Here is a 17935-nt window from a genome sequence, read left to right on the forward strand (position 1 = left end):
TTATGTACATGTGATTTCTTAGTTTTTTATTTTTAATAAATTTGCAAAAATTTCAAAAAAACTTTTTTCACATTGTCATTATGGGGTGTTGTGTGTAGAATTTTGAGGAAAAAAATTAATTTAATCCATTTTGGAATAAGGGTGTAACATAACAAAATGTGGAAAAAGTGAAGCGCCGTGAATACTTTCCGGATGCACTGTACATATGTATATATATATATATATATATATATATACACATACATACATATACATTGCTATTGTATATATTTTTTACTTTTATTTTTCATATTTGAAAATATTGTAAATGTGTATATTTTTATTTTCTATTTCTCATTTTTATATTTTTTACATACTTTCATTTCTAATTTATGCTGCTTTCTACTCTTGAATGGGAGCACCGGTACTGTACAATTTCCCCCTGGGGATCAATAAAGTATTTCTGATTCTGAATCTGATTCTGATATCCAATGTTATCCACATTCCTTTCAGTCCATTCTCTTTTCTGCTCCACAAGTGGCAAGTCCACATTGGGATGAAAATTACCCCACACAATATTTAGCCCATAATCTAACCCATTTAAACCATATTCGACTGCTACTGTATCAATATTCCAACCAAGTCCTTTACGTTGTTGTGAATATTCCCAACAACCACACAGCACATTTGTTGCAGGTTGTTCCTCATCAGATCCCTTTAACTTAACCCAATATGCTTTAAACAGTCTATGGCTCACAACGATGCCTCCTCCAACCGGGTTGCCAGACCTTGTTGCTCAAGTCACTAAACTGTAATTACAATTTGAATTGTTAATTATATATACACGCGAAAGGTTCATAATTAACAAACCAATCCTTCACTTAAAAACTAAAATGGCATCTAATCAACTGTATTCAGACATGGTTGATTACCAAAATTACTCTAGACAGATAGAGGTTTTTCTGCAGCCTGGCAACCTACAGCATCGACAATACCTCCCATTCAGTCATACACAAATGTCATGAATAAGCCATATATGACATATTTGATGAGCCAAAGAAAACTTGTTTTAATCTTATTTTATTAGATGATTAGATGCATAAAAGAAAATCTAAATTTCACAAAAATACAACACAAAATGCAAGACAACTCACATTTATCCACGTCACCTTACATCAGCATAACATTACAAATGATGGGACCTATTAATCCATTCTTGAATATATGAGATATGCACATGTATACATAAACTATAAGCATGACTGTAAACATACATGTATACAATGTTCAGTATGTACTTCAAGGCAAACATTCTCAAACGATAACTTCAATAACTCGCGTATGAGATTAATTGTTTATTTATGTACAATGCTTGTATTACAAGTTTTTCATTTCATAATAACTTCACATGACACTGCAAGAAAACAAACAGAAAATGTCTTTTGTAAGACTAAGATAGCTTTTTTGACCATTACACACATTACTGGACGTTCTTTTAACAAATCCTTCCTGTACACACACACACACACACACATATACCATGTTAACACATTTTAGAGGTCAAAGTGCACTGCTGCTGCCATTGCAGCACAACTGAGGCAGAGGTGATTAGTTGGTCAATTATTTAAGGGAACCGTTAAGTTTGTGGCCATCATCAGTGTCTATCTTCAGGTAGTCTGACTCACCGGATGTAGGCTGTTGGGATAAGACTGCCATTGGCCAACTATTTCAGTCTGCGTGTTACCGTTTTGCAAGGGCACAGTCACTGCATCCTGGGCTTAGCGCTGTCCAAGACGATTGTGATTGGTTTAAAGAAATACAAACAAGCCAGAGCGTTTTTTTCTCCTGTCCCAGAATGATAATGGGTTGAGCTAGACCTTTCTCCGAAGTGTGGAGATAGGTCTGGCTATGTAAGCCAACTATTCTCCTATACTGGGCTGAGGACCACCATTAAGTTAGGGCGTATTGGATTGCTTTTTTTAGTGTTTAGTTCCCTCCCTCCACAGAGTGATACCTTTTTGCCCTCATTGCCATCCCAGCCTCGTAGATTGCTAACTGCAGAGCTGCTCCGGCTGGTGACTTAGAAAAGCCCTCCTCTGAGATGTAGTTTATCTTCAGGTAACCCCCCGGCCTATGCAGAGCCACTCCATGGAGGTGGGAGAAGAGCAGCGGTAAGTCACTTGTCAGCGTGTAGTGAGATACCAGCCTCAGCTCAGTGGGAATGTCTGTTTCCTCAGAGTACTCAAAAATGGCCGCCATGTATTTGGACATGTCCTGGCCCCTGGCTTTGGCTCGTCCCACCTCCTCTCCGACAAGTCTGATGGCTACATCAGAGCTGAAGGCGTTGGACCCAAAGTCCAGCCCTCTGTCTGCCTCATCTTTGTTGTCACCCTCTGGCTCTGGCTTAGGTCTGCGATTGAAGCCCCAAGAACAGATCACCAAGATAAAGTCGCTCTCCCGGATCTGACGGCAGTGCCAGGCCATACTGCCCTCCTCAGCCACGCTCAGAGAGTCCCACAGGTCCAAGCACACCTGGGAAGAACAAAGGAGAACACTGTCACGACAAAGTGTTCTAATAACACATTTTACACACCCCTATTTCATATTAAAGAAAAGATTGAAACACAGAAATTGTCAATATAATAATTAGCTTTGTAAGATGACAGTTATCCTTTTTTGTATTTCCGTCCTAGCCTTGTGGACAGTGGACCCTTGGGGGCTTACTGGGGTGGGGGGTGGGGTTTCCCATCCAGTCTACATGTGTTTTGTGGACTTGGAGAAGGCTTATGACCGTGTCCCCGGGGGGTCCTGTGAGGGGTACTGTGGGAGTATGGGGTCATCGGGGCCGTTGCTACAAGCCACCTGGTCCTTATATGTATATGTGTATATATATATATATATATATATACTGTATATATATATATATATAGTGCAAGCTGTATCTGTATATTCTGCACAAAAGTCAAATACGTTTTCGATGGGTGTCCCTTGTCACAGATTCTGTTTGTGATATTCATGGACAGGATCTCAAGGCACAGCCGGGAGAGGAGAGTGTTTGGTTTGGGGACTTCAGAATTGCTTCTCTGCTCTCTGCAGATGATGTGGCTCTGTTGGCTTCATCAGATTGTGACCCACAGCATGCACTGGGGCGGTTTGCAGCCGAGTGCAAAGTGGTCGTGATGAGAGTCAGCATCTCCAAGTCCGAGGACATGGTTCTCTCCTGGAAAAAGGTGGATTGCTCCCTGCCTGAGCAATCTGAGTTACTGCCTCAAGCAGGGAGTTCAAGTATCTCGGGGTCTTGTTCACGAGTGAGAGTAAAATAGAGCGTGAGATCGACCAGCGGATTGATGCGGTGTCAGCACTAATGCAGGTGTTGTATTGAACTGTTGTGGTGAAGAGGGAGCTAAGCCGGAAGGCAAAGCTTTTGATTTACCACTCGATCTACCTTCCAACCCCTAGCTATGGTCATGAGCTTTGGGTAAGGACCGAAAGAATGAGATTGGGTATACAAGCGACCGAAATGAGTTTCCTCATCAAGGTGGCTGGGGTCAGCCTTAGAGATAGGGGGAGGACCTCAAAAGGGATCCGAAGGGAGCTCGGAGTAGAGCCGCTGCTCCTTTGCATCGAAAGGAGCCAGTTGAGGTGGTTCGGGCATCTGATCAGGATGAATCCTGAGCGCCTTCCTTTGGAGGATTTCTGGACATGTCCAACTGGTAGGAGACCCCGGGTTAGACCCAGAACACGTTGGAGGGATTACATATCTCATCTGGCCTGGGAACGCCTCGAGATCTCCCTAGAAAACATTGCTAGGGAGAGGGATGTCTGGACCACCTTGGTTAGCCTGCTGCCCACCGCGTGCCCGGCCCCGGATAAGCAGTAGAAAATGAATGGATGGATGTATTCATAATTTGTTTCTGCCTGTCCGATTCCACTGAATCAGCACACCTGTAGGAAAAGGCATTAGAGCCACGACATGTCATGTCCACTACCTGAGTGGCCATGTGTTGTTGTATGAAGGCCCCTAACTGCATGACAGCTTTGACATGAGCGGGCCCATCATAACTGCTGTAGCAAATCAGAAGACGAGGAGGGGTCAGCCTGTTTCTGGGCAATGCCATCACTTCCTCCTGAGTCCCGCTTTCTTGATGCTGCTTGATAACATCTGAATGGATGAAAATAAGAAATCTGGTTGTATTTCACATCATGCCAGTAATGGAAAAGACAGAACAGAGGTACAAGAAAGGTTCTCTGTCAAATGGTGTAAAATGGATTATTATCATGACTTATTTTGATTAGCTTTCATGAAATGCAAGCAGTGATTTTACATGAAGTATTTGGTTTGTCTTCGCACCTGGTTTTATGTCAAGTTTCTTCATCTGCAGCTTGGGCCTCCTCCTGGTGAGAGCAGCCAGTAAGACTACAAGTATGGCTACCACAGCCAGGCCCAGTGGAAGCATCAAAGCCCAGGAGAGAGTGACAGAGAGTTGCAAGGCACCTTCTGAGGAGTGGGGAGTTGTGATTACATGATAATTCAGTGACAGACCTTAAAGAAGTAGTTTGACATTTTGGAAAATGCGTTACTAATTACTGCCGAGAGTTAAAATGAGATGATTGATACCACTGTCATGCCTGTGTGCTAATTATGGAGCTAGAGCTGGGAGTAGATTATTTTAGTTTAGCATAAAGACTGGAAGCATAATAAGAATATTTCCCCAAATTCCAAAGTATTACTTAAAGGGATGAAAGACTGATGGGATTGATCACACATGTATTAAATATACACAGACTGTATTCATGGTCCAACAGACACTTAAATATTATATCACTTATATCTCCACAACAAAATGAAAAGAGAGGTTTGCATAGCACCTACTATGATGCATAGTGATTGTGTGGATCAGCAGCAATAAAACAACCTCCCCCACCTTTTTGAATGTGCATGACTTGAACACTGAATGTTTTCCTCACTGCATCCACTTCGTTAGCTGCAATCTGTGAAACAAGAAATGTTGAGCATGACAGTTCATTCTTGACCTTGTAGATTGACAAAATAAACTTCTTTTGGGGGCCACTTGGGGGCAGCGCAACAAGCTGTAAACAAAACACTGACACATCACCTTATAAAGTTGATATATCGACTGTGTTGGCTAACAGCCTATTTATCCAGAAGACATGGAGCAACATTAGCATTAATTTGGGGTTGTGATGATGAATGCAAGTCCAATATTCACTCTCCTTTTATCTCTGTTTTGCTCTCCACCAGCTCTTGAGGGGAAATATCTGGCTAAATGCTAAATGCCGATGGTTGAAAATTAATGCATAAAATATATAGATAGTCCATATAATACATATTTTTTGAGACTGGTATTTCAATATAATTTATTAAACACAAAGCCCCTGAGATTAGGTTGAAAACAGTTGTAGTTTTATATATTATGCAATCAGTGTTAAGGATAGAATAGTTATAATCCACTTTTATTTTACCTCACAAGTGTAATTGGTTCCCCTCTTGAAGGCCATTCAGCTGATAGCTGTGATGAGTTTTGTTGTTGGTGGAATTCTAAGGAAATTAAATACAAGTATTCAGTTCACTTAATTATCAAATAGTTCCGTAATACACATAATAGAAGCAAGGCATTGGCAAAATATAAAGCTGCAGAAGTTGAAACAACTCACAGGTGTTATGTCTGTGTATTTCATTATGCCGTTTGCGTAACACAGTGAGAAGTAGCTTCTGATGCCCAGGTTCGGGGGAGCCAGGTTAAAGGTCACTATGATGGCAGTCCCTTCATGTTGGACCTCAATATATTTGGGATACCAGTCTACAACCAGACCATAAAATATTGACATGATGTCAAGCTGATCATAAGAAGAAACGGTAACGCTTCATTTTACAGGTCCGCAAATTTCATGATAAGTAGGTGATAATTACATGCATACATACATTTCAAGGAAAGTAATACGAAGTTAACTGATATCTAGATAGTTCCTACTAGCTAAACCCTGTTCCGTTGCCATCTCATCTGTCTCCGGTTCTGGTGCCCATTCCGGCGCCACTCCCCCACTGGGTCCCCCCACCCCGGACTTGAAAACCTTCTCCTCCTGCAGGGCCAAAGCTCCTGTGCTAGCTTCCAGACCCTTGTCGGTAGCACAGGGAAGACTTTGTTTTCCTCCTGGGCAGATCGACTTCAGGGCTAACCCCCTTCACTTTTACCCAACAGCTGGGAAGCAAAACGCAGGAATTTCTTGGTTATTGAAGAGCTGCAGCATTTATTCATGGATTGATAGATTTTCAGCAAGTTTAACTTTTGTGAAAAATCGAACCGCAACTGCTTATTAGGAAAGAGCACAATATAATTCTTAAATAATTTTGCAGTAATTTTGGACACATTTAGGGGTAATTTGGGGATAATTTCAAAGAAATTTCAAATACGTAACTTGCTAATTATCACCTACTTTCCATGAAATTTGTGGACCTGTAAATTGAAGCATTACCGAAGAAGGAAAACATTTATTGTTATACCAGACTTTATTTGGGAACTATGAGAAATTCTCACCTTTTTTGCACTGCTCAAGACCGTTCTTCTCTGCACATGCTGCAAAACCAGCGCATATTACTATAAATTCACCATTGTTTTGACAATAGTCTTACTGAAAGATATATGATGAAAAGGGCAAAGTTTAGAGAGCAGAGAGCTTTCTGGGGACAGAGCAGGAGATGTCATTATATGTACAGTAAATAAGCCAAGAGAAGGAGGGATTTAGATTTTGAAGGTTACCCTGAAGCAACCACAAAGTTCACTGAAACTGTGTGTGTGTGTGTGTGTGTGCTTTATGAGATAATATCTAGTCTAGAGCTTAAAGTAGTCTTACAGCGTGTGGAAAAGATCTTGCTGTGGTAGAACCTCTCCCACTCCTCAGGCACTGGCAGAGCCATGACGGTAACAGCATACTGGGACCCAAGGGAGAGGCCGGGGAAAGGGTCTGACTTGTACACCTGCAGAATTCAGTGGCAATTATGACTTCAAACACACTGCACACTTATCTGATAAGCTGAGATAAGAGTTTTTGACATATTCTTTATTAGTGGTTAAATAGAACGGCTTTCTCATACAAAGTCTCATATATATTGCTGTTATATATTATATATATTCATCCATCTATTTGCTATACCCACTTATCCTTGAGAGTCACAGGGGGGCTACAGCCAATCCCAGCTGACATATGTTTATCAACACTTTCCCCAAAGAATTGTTGAGTCGAGTTGCCATTTTATGTGATGTGACGTTGTGTGTTTTTGATTGAATTTGAACTTTTTACTTACTTTTTTGTAGGATGATTTGATTTGAGCATATGCAGATTTGGATATGAGACTTGGACTTGGTTATGGTCAGATTTGCCTCCCAGAGTACCAGAATACTAGTACAGAGTGGTCATTGCAGCCTGTAGCTCTGGTACTAACTTGTGGTTCTTTCATGAAACATTTACCATTAAATAGATATCACGTTTTTTAAAACATGATCCCTGTCTTTCATAGGCAACAATATGGTGTTTATGCATTGCAGTTCTTAAAAGTCACTTGTTGGTTTAACACTTGCTACACTTTAACAATTTCACACTTTTCTTTATTGTATGATGACGCCTCAAGGACATGTATGGATGTGTTAATGACCTTTGGTATGGTCCAGAATACTTAAATAATCTGTTGATTTCATGAGTCTGTTCTTAAAGCTGTGTTATTATTGGTTCTGTTAGTTAAATTATAAAGCTTGTATGTAAGGTGAAGCATGCTTTAGTGAAGTAATGCTAGATTAAAGCTGCATTTCATGTGTGATTTGTGCTATTTTCCAATGCTTTATGCGAATACATATTTCATATACATATTCTATAGGTGAGTTCAAATGCTCACCTATAGGACTCCATTAGAGATTGTCATTAAGTTGAGTTAAAAGGGTTAAAAAGTGGTATTTGAGTATAAATGATAGTAATGCTAATTCATTTTCAATCTAAAGCATATAATCCAAGGAAAATTGTAAAGCTATTGTGACATATTCCATCAGGATGTTAAAGTAAATGGACTCAAATGGTCTCACATATATAGTGCTTTTCAACCTTCATGGTTCCCACAGTTTTGGAGCTACAGCACTGTGTGTCATCTATAAAGGTTTTGTGAAGAGTTAGACCATCATTCAGCCAGGGATGCTATAGGACATAGTTTTTACATGTAAAACAATTAACACAATATACGTTATATTAACGTACATCACCCCTGTCCCCACTGCGTTACATTAACGCACCCACCCCCTACTGGACACTTTATCTGGACACTTTACTTTATTCTGGTCACTGCACTGTTGTTATTTATCTTATCTTATTTTTTATTTTTATTTTTATTCTTATTCTTATTTTAGCTTTTATATTCTACTTATTTGTTATCAAAACAATAGCACCTTCAGACCACAGCAAATTCCTTGTAATGTATGTTACTTGGCAATAAACAGTTTCTGATTCTGATTCTGATTCTGATTACAGAAACCGAAATGAAGCAGGTGGATAGCAACTTGTTGCCTAGTAATGGGCAAATTGCACTAATCTGTTTCTAATATGTCAGACATAAAATGCATCGTCGTGGGACATAGTGACGCAAATATCTCTTCTTTGAAACTGGCAGATTACATATAAAATTAGACAGATGAGTTGTGTACACAGGGTTGAGCAAAAATGATTTGTTTCAAAAACAAAATCAGCCCCATACAACCTATAGTTATCAAAATAAGGGTTATTAGAAACCTCACCGTTTTCATCGTTTACCAAGTCAAACACAGTAATGTGTGTTCCTTTCATTGGATTAAGTGTTAATGTGGTTTAAATGTATGCATGTGGAGTTCCCACCGTTGTGAGCATGTCCAATGGTGTATGGTGTCATAGTCCTTCAGGACATTCTCATAACAAAAGGCTAAATAACAGACTTCCTGTGACGTTGCCTCTCGTGTGATAATTACAGCTTTTGAATGATCTTGATGAGCTTGATAAAATCATAAGGGCATATTTTCAGTTTTTCTGAAGGATGATGTCACTGTTATCCCACCCAAAATATAACATAATTTCATAAACACCAGGTCATAATGTGAGAGTATGTCCAGAAGCTAAAAGATACTGGCTGCTGGTGTGTCTTCCCAGGGGAAAGTCTTTGGTCTTTGGGGTGGGAAAGATTTAAGATCCACTCCCTGATGAAATAATCTGTAATCAAAATGTAAATGTATTTATATTCAAAGTATTGCTTAGTTGTTTGTTGTTGAGAACTGCTTTTAACAAGAATTTGCGTTAAAAGTGGCATTCTAGGCAGAAAAAGAAGCACAGACCAAAGCGAGCGGGGCCCTTCCTACCCTTTGAGCATGTGAAGCCGGGATGGAGAGGTTACGGTGGAAGAGAAAGAGCTGACAGGCAACACCAGACCCTCCCAAAGCCTGGAGGGACACCTGAAAGCCTCGCAGGAAGGCGATGCCTGCAGCAAACACAAAAGGACAGCGTGAAGTCAGTGTCACGGACTCGGCAAGCCATCATCTAAGTTGCATACAAACTCCAAAGTCAAATGCATGTGTGTGCTGCTTGTGTTACACCAGTTCAGTGCATGCTCAATTAAACTTTTAACAAGAAAGTCTGTTATACTGTCACCTGTCAAAGCCTGGAATAATTCAACGAGCTGTCTCTCATACCTGTACTTAGAAGCATTCTCATAATGCAAGGCATAATTTTCGCCTTTCAAAAATAATTCACTGTATGTCACCTGAAGTAAATCTTCTTTATGTCAAACCCTGATATGACAAATTATTTGGGGGACGTAACTCCTGCCTGACATGGTATTTTAATTTCAAAACTGGCTACAGTCTTAAAAACTGACCAAACAACTGTATGACTTTCGCCCCAATTTAAAGACATGCTATGTATCCTTATCACAACCGCATACAGAAATTGGCTTTAGAATATAGGATGAGAGTATTTCGTTGTCAATCTGTATCAACATACCATAGTAACTGGGCTTCCAGGAGACAACCATTGTGTCATATTTGGGGTTTGGCTCATGTACAAACTCAATCTTCACATCATTTGGTGCTTGGACATAGTGCTGACAGATTTTAGGGTCTCCTTCTCCTAGCAACTCAAAACATGGCCATGGAATACAACCTGAGGAGAAATAACAATGACACATAGAATATCAAAGTGTTTTGCTGCAAAAGACATTCTCAGTACATGATGATTTCTTGACAGTGCACAAGTCAGCAATCAATACATTTCTGGATATCTAATATGAAAGGAAACAGGATGTTTTAGCAAGACCGGGCTACAGTCATGCTAACGGCTATGAGGTTGTACTTGTTAGCATGCATGGATAAGCGTAAATACAGTAAGATTGTTATTCACGTCGGCGGTAATGACTCCCGGTTACGCCAATCGGAGGTCACTAAAATTAACGTGGAGTCGGTGTGTTCGTTTGCAAAAACTATGTCGGACTCCGTAGTTTTCTCTGGGCCCCTTCCCAATTTGACCAGTGATGACATGTTTAGCCGCATGTCATCATTCAACCGCTGGCTGTCGAGGTGGTGTCCAGCAAACGATGTGGGCTTCGTAGATAATTGGCGGACTTTCTGGAGGAGACCTGGTCTGATGAGGAGAGACGGCATTCATGCCACTTTGGATGGAGCGGCTCTCATATCTAGAAATCTGACCGACTTTATTAGTGAACCAAAACCGTGACAACCCAGAGTCCAGACCAGGATGCAGAGTCGCAGTCCTACACGCTTCTCTGCGCTTCCATTAGAGCAGTTACCCACCCAAAACCCCATAATGACTGTGTCTCCCCCCCGACCACTTAAATTAATTCAATCAAAATTAAACAGGAGAGCAGTCATTAATAAAAACCTAATAAAAATTAAGACCACCACTGCTATAGGACAAAACAATAGGAAAATTAAGTGTGGACTGTTAAATATCAGATCTCTGTCATCTAAAGCTGTATTAGTAAACAAGCTAATATCAGATAATCATTTTGATCTACTGTGCTATTATTACAGCTATTATTACAGCTGTAACTACTATCATCAGTCATATTTCCATTATTATTATAATTATAGCTGCTATTTCTACTGCTAGTCCGTCTGTCGGTCTGTCTATCTGTGTCTTTATGTCTATCTCTCTCTCTGTCTCTTTCTGTCTGTCTGTCTGTCTCTCCCCCTCTCTCTTTCTCCCTCCCTCTCTATGTCTCTCTCTCTCTCCCTCTCTCTCTCTTTCTCAAACCCAACCGGTCAAAGCAGATGACCGCCCACCTAGAGTCTGGTTCTGCTTGAGGTTTCTGCCTCTTAAAAGGAAGTTTTTCCTTGCCATTGTCGCCAAAGTGCTTGCTCATGGTGGGAACTGTTGGGTCTCTGTAATAACATTATATTATTATTATTATCAAAGTGTTTTTATTGAATTTTCTGTTCAAACAACAAACATCCCATTCAAAAAAAAAAAATAAATAAAATAAAAAAAATAAAATAAAATAAAATAAAAAAATAAATTAAAAAAAAGACAGCAGGACTCAAAACATACATCTCAAATACAGGTCTAAACCACAGACAAAACAGTAACAAGACATACCATACTAATATCAGACATCAGACATACCCATCACCCATGTGGGAAGGGAAGGGAAGGAGGGGGGGGGGTCAAAAGCTGCCATCTATGTTGGGGCTAATTAGAACTCATGTTCAAAGTAGGAAATAAAAGGCTGCCAGACCGTAGAGTACTTCTTAGTGTTGCCCTGCAAGGTGAATCTAATATGTTCTAATTTAAGGTGTGCCATCACCTCTTCTACCCATCGTTTATGGGATGGCGGTGTCGCCTTTATCCAGTTAAGTAGGATCAATCTCCTAGCCAGCAATGAAGAGAATGCTATTGTTTTCCTTTGAGAGATTGTTAGTGGCGCTTCCCTTGGTGTCACACCAAAGATGGCTGTCAGAGGGCCGGGCTCTATATCTTTGTTATAGATTGACGAGAAAGTTCTAAAAATTCTGGCCCAGAACTCTTTCAGCTTGGGACAGGACCAGAACATATGACCTATATTGGCTGGCAACTGTTTACATCTAGGGCAAGTCGGATCAGCCCCCTGATACATTCTTGCCAGTTTGTCCCTTGAGAAATGAAGTCTGTGTAAGACCTTAAACTGTATCAATCCATGTCTAACACATACAGAAGAAGAGTGTATTAGTTCCACTGCCCGTCTCCAGTCAACATCTGATATGTCCAATTCTAACTCTTCCTCCCACTTCCTTTGTAAGATATCAAGGGATGGGGAAGCCACCTTCTGGATGCTCACATAGAGCGTGGAAACCGTCCCTTTAAGAGTTGGATTCATGTCTAGCAGCCCATCTATCCATCCACTCCGCGGCAACTCAAGGGATGAGGCGAATGTCTTTTTCACAAAATCTCGAACCTGAAAATATCTTAAGTAATTCGTCTTTGAGGGGATTCCATATTCCTTCTCCAACTGAGCAGCAGACATGAAAACACCACCTTTAAAAAGATTTTTGACGCATTCCACCCCAGCTCTATACCATTCCCTAAATGCTGTTCCCCCAAGGGCCGGGGAGAATAAGTGATTGCCATAGACGGGAGCAGACAGGAGGGCGTTTCTATTTTTAAAATGTGTTCTGAATTGGACCCAGATTTTGATAGAGTCACATACAACAGGGTTGTTTGTGTAAAGGTGTTTGCTTAAGGGCAGAGGAGCGCAGACCAGGGAGCATAGGGACACCGGGCTAGATGCATATCTTTCCATATGTACCCACACTGGAGTTTCATCGTCATCCAACTTTGAGACCCAAAACAACACCTTATGTATATTAGCAGCCCAATAATAGTGCATATAATTTGGTAGGGCCAGGCCTCCCTCTTCCCTCTGTCTCTCAAGGAACTCCCTTCTTATCCGGGGGACTTTTTTTTCCCAGATAAAGGTGGATGTACATTTATTCAGTTCTTTAAAAAATGACTTCGGTATGAAAATTGGTACCGTCTGGAATAAATAGAGGAACCGTGGCATTATGTTCATTTTAACAGAATTTATCTTCCCTGCTAATGATAGGGGGAGGGATGACCACCTTTCCATATCTAATTTTGCCGTATCCAATGTTACTTTAAAATTATGATTAAATAAATCTTTATACCTCCTTGTTACATTGATACCTAAATAGGTAAACTTATCCTTATTTGTTGTAAAGGGATAGGCCTGGAATGAAAGTTTCCTCGCCTGTTTATTAATTGGGAAAAGGACACTTTTTCCCAGGTTAATTTTATAACCCGACACCCTCCCATAGTCTTCGATAATACCAAGAGCTACCGGGATGTTCGTGACAGGATTCGACAGGAAGAGGAGGAGGTCATCAGCGTATAAAGACAACTTATGAATTTGCGTGCCCCTGTGTATTCCCCCGAGCTCAGCAGCATGCCTCAGCATTATTGCGAGGGGCTCAATTGCCACATCAAAGAGCATGGGCGACAAGGGGCAACCCTGCCTTGTCCCCCGAAACAGAGGAAAAGGTTCAGATATTATATTGTTTGTTCTTACCATAGCCTGGGGGTTCGCATAAATTATCTCAATCCACGAGCGAAATTTAGGACCGAATCCGAATCTCTCGAGGGCCGTGAACAGATAGAAATACTCTATTCTATCAAAGGCTTTGTGGGCATCCAGGGAGATCACAATCTCAGGCTCAATGTTATCTTCAGCAGTGTATATCACATTAAACAAGCGACGGAGATTACTGGAAAGTTGTCTACCAGCAACAAACCCTGTCTGGTCAGGATGAATTATTTTACTTATAACAAGCTCAATCCTAGCCGCCAATATTTTGGCCAATATCTTATAATCACAGCCAAGTAGACTCACTGGGCGGTATGATTCACATTTAAGTGGGTCTTTATTTTTCTTAAGGAGTACAGAGATCAAAGCCTGTGACATTGTTTGAGGCAAAGCTTTTTTATCAAGGACCTCCCTATATACTCCACAAAGCAGGGGTATCAGTTTAGAAGCGAATGTTTTATAAAACTCACTTGGGAACCCATCAGGGCCCGGCGCTTTGCCTGTCTTCATATTCCGAATCGCATTCTCTATCTCCCTAGCCGTCATGGGTCCCTCTAATCTATCCCTATCTGCGTCATCTAGGGATGGTATTTCCAGATTTTCAAAAAAAATTTTCACTCGTTCCTTGTCATCTGTTTCTGAAGTATACAGATCCTTATAAAAAGATTTAAATTGGTCGTTAATACCCTTCTGATCTATAATTTTGTTTCCCAGGTTATCTCCTATCTGTACTATCCTGCCAGCAGCTGCTGATTGCTTCAACTGGTAGCTCAGGAGCTTACCCGCACGCTCACCATGCTCATAGAGATCCTGTCTTGACCTAAGATATAGATCCTCCTCACATTGACTTATCAAGACATCATATTCAGTTTGGAGCAAAATCCGCTTTCTATGTAGCTCCTCAGAGGGAGTCATAGAATTTGCCAGGTCAACTTCTTTTATTGCTTTTATTAATTCCGTGGTACGTTTCATCTTTCTCTTCCTTTCACCAGCACTGTATGAAATTATTTGTCCTCGTAAATAAGCTTTTAAGGATTCCCACAGAGTGCCATTACTTATATCAGGGGTATCATTAAGTTCTAAGAAAAAGACTATTTGCGAGTTTATGAATTTTGTAAAATCATCATCTGCCAATAGCCTGCTATTAAGGCGCCACATTCTCTGAGGTGGCGTATTCTCAGGAAAGTGAAGTTTCAACATGACCGGGCTGTGATCAGATATTACTATACCAGTGTATTCTACATCTGTTACTATAGAAGTCAGTTTATTATCTAATAAGAAATAGTCAATTCTAGTATATGTTTGATGTGGTGGGGAGTAAAAGGAGTACTGTCTGGAGGTTGGGTTTATGAATCTCCATGGATCAAACACACCATATGCTTTACAAAAAGAGTTAATGCATTGTGCTGATTTACTTAATACATTGGATGTTGGGCTAGAGCGGTCCAAGGTTGAGTCTAGGACACAGTTTAGGTCTCCCCCTAGAATCAGATTATGAGCGTCCAAATTAGGCAGTAATGAGAATAAGTCCTTAAAAAATTGAACATTATCCCAATTGGGTGCGTATATGTTTGCCAACACCACTGGCATATTGAATAATTTTCCAACCACAATAACATATCGACCATGTTTATCTTTTATAGTAGTTGTTTCTACGAATTGTACATTCCTGTGTATAAGGATGGCCACTCCTCGACTCTTACTATTGAAATTTGAGTGATAAATCTGATTGAATCCCCCCCTACAAAGCTTGAGGTGGTCCTTGTTCAACAAATGCGTCTCCTGTAAGTAAACTATCTCCGCTCCCTGGTCTCTCAAATGCGAAAATATCTTACTCCGTTTAGCCGGCTTATTGATCGCCCTTACGTTCCAGCTCATCAATTTTGTGTCCATTCTGCTCGCATCCATGTTTGGTGCCATGTCAGGAGTCCGCAGCCCGGAATCACCATTGCACCCCTATGATACCCACTTTCCGGATCACACCTTGAAGATTTGGCAGCAAAAACAAAAAGGTTAAAAGGAGAGGGTCTGGGGAGGGAGGGGGGGGTGTCACACACACAGACACAGCTAACACATAACACATTACATATATGAACGCTAACACAGTGCTCTTTAACGAGCTCTCTCGTGGCCAACCGGTCCATCATCCTCCTACACACCAAGCCTACCGTGTGCGGCTCCGTGTATATCACCCCCTAACCTTAAAAGTATAACATCACCCCTTTGACTTAATCACCTCATGGGAAAAACAAACAGAGGGAGCTCTCAAGAGCAAGATCCTAAATAATGTAAAATATTAAAAATAGAAATAAAAGGCAATACCATAGGCAGTAGGCAACAATAGCCAAGGGGGAAAAATCAATTCTTAAACCTTGAATAAGACAAAACAATAATATGACAGGGCAACCGTAGCTCCTAGGATGGGATGAGAATTATATATCTATATACAAAGAAAAAAAAAAAAAAAATATATATATATATATATATATATATACATACACCCAGCAATATATGTGAGTGCATGTGCATATCCCCACTTAAATACACACTGAAACAAATATTTCTTTGTCAATATTGTCAAATCTAGTCAACAAAATCCTGCTTGCAGTAGTCATCCCATTTCAACAGTGTAAGCATGTGTACATTTCTACTTAGCCAAGCTGAAACCAGTCTATATGCTTCACCCAGGGTTCAGTTTCTTCTTGATGTAATCCACGGCGTCTTTTGGGCTCTCGAAGATTTTCGTTTGCCCTCCTTCTGGCGTAATCACCAGGGTTGCCGGGTAACGCAGCCCATATCTGATCCCCGTGCAGGCCCGCAGGAGGCTTCTTGCTTCTTTGAAGGCTGCTCTCTTACTGTTTACCTCCTGGGTGTAGTCCGGGAAGATGTGAATCTGTCCGCTCCGACCCTCCGGTGTTCTCTCCATTTCTCTCGCCTTCTTCATTATCTCCTCTTTCTCTGTAAAGTAGTGACATCTCACGACGAACGCTCTCGGCGGAACTCCGTTCCCGTCTCGTCTCGCGCCGAGTGTCCGGTGTGCTCGATCAAGCGTCGGTGTTACTGCTAGTCCCAACTTGTCTTTCAGCAAGCCCGCCATAAAGTCTGACGGCTTTTTGCCCGTCTCGGCCCCTTCTCTTACCCCCACGACACGTATGTTGTTGCGTCGTGATCGTGCCTCGAGGTCTTCACTCCGTCCCCTCAGCTTCAGTACCTCCTTCTCCATTTCTTTCAGTTTTGTCTCAATGTTGGTTATGCTGTCAGACTGACCATTCAATATTTCACCCACCTCTTTTTTCCGTTCGTCCATCCTATTAGCCAAACTGCTAGTATGATCGCTAATCAGCCTCACCTCCCCACGTAGCAACTCAAACTGAGCTTTAGCATTCTCTTCCACGCTCCTAGCCCATTTTTCCATCTCGGCCTTCGTCTCTTTCCTTCCTTTCTCTACTTCTTCTTTGCACCTCACGATCTCGGTCTTTGTCTCCTCCCTGTATTTCGTATTCTCAACGTTGCCGTTTTTAATCTCGGACATCATATCCTTAGCCCACTGAGGCATGTCGTCGGCACGTGTTAGGCTAATATCACCCTTGCTAGCCGAGGAGGTCAAGTTGCTAACCACCGGCGGCTTTTCTCCGCCCGTTCGAGTCGATCTGGAGGTCATTTTCGGTCGTAAACTGCACTGAGAACGCACTCGTTCACTCCCAAAACAGAATCTTATTCGTCCAGCCCCCCCAAAATGATACAAATATGGCGATATTAATATTTTTGACTACTTTTACACGGAGCCTCCGCACACACGTCTTCACACGGCAAAGCACATCCGGAAGTCTTCCTGTAATAACATTATAAAGAGTCGGTCTAGACCTGCTCTATTTGTAAAGTGTCATGAGATGACTTTTGTTGTGATTTGGCGCTATATAAATAAAATTGAATTGAATTGAATTGAAAAGAAATATTTCATTAAGAATATCTGTCCTAAATGATGATCTGCCAGATCTCATGCTTGTTAGTGCTGCAAAGCTGTCAGATGCAATAACAGTGTTATTTATTTCCTTCTCTTCTATCCACTGCAAGGCCAATAATATTGCCAATAGCTCTGAGGTATATACTGACAAGTGGTCTGACACTCTTTTCCTAATATATGATTCAGTCACTCGGATATAAGCTGCTGCACCTGCACACCCTGTAACAGGATCTTTGGAGCCATCTGTGAATATGAACACAGAGTCTGAAAAATGCTGATCAAACTTTGCGGCATACTGAAAGTTGCTTTGACTTGTCCTTCAATTGCTGCTGTATATTGAGGTCTATACTTGGCAAGGAGAACAACCAGGGAAG

At 41.1% G+C, this 17935-nt stretch overlaps 1 pseudogene; it reads right to left on the reverse strand.

Annotated features, from left to right (window-relative positions):
• Positions 1-1043: 1043 nt before the first annotated feature.
• Positions 1044-16694, reverse strand: LOC139307134 (interleukin-17 receptor D-like; annotated as a pseudogene).
• Between the last annotated feature and the right edge of the window lie 1241 nt (positions 16695-17935).

The sequence above is a fragment of the Enoplosus armatus genome (genome assembly GCF_043641665.1).
Source record: "Enoplosus armatus isolate fEnoArm2 chromosome 16 unlocalized genomic scaffold, fEnoArm2.hap1 SUPER_16_unloc_2, whole genome shotgun sequence".
NCBI lineage: Eukaryota > Metazoa > Chordata > Actinopteri > Centrarchiformes > Enoplosidae > Enoplosus > Enoplosus armatus.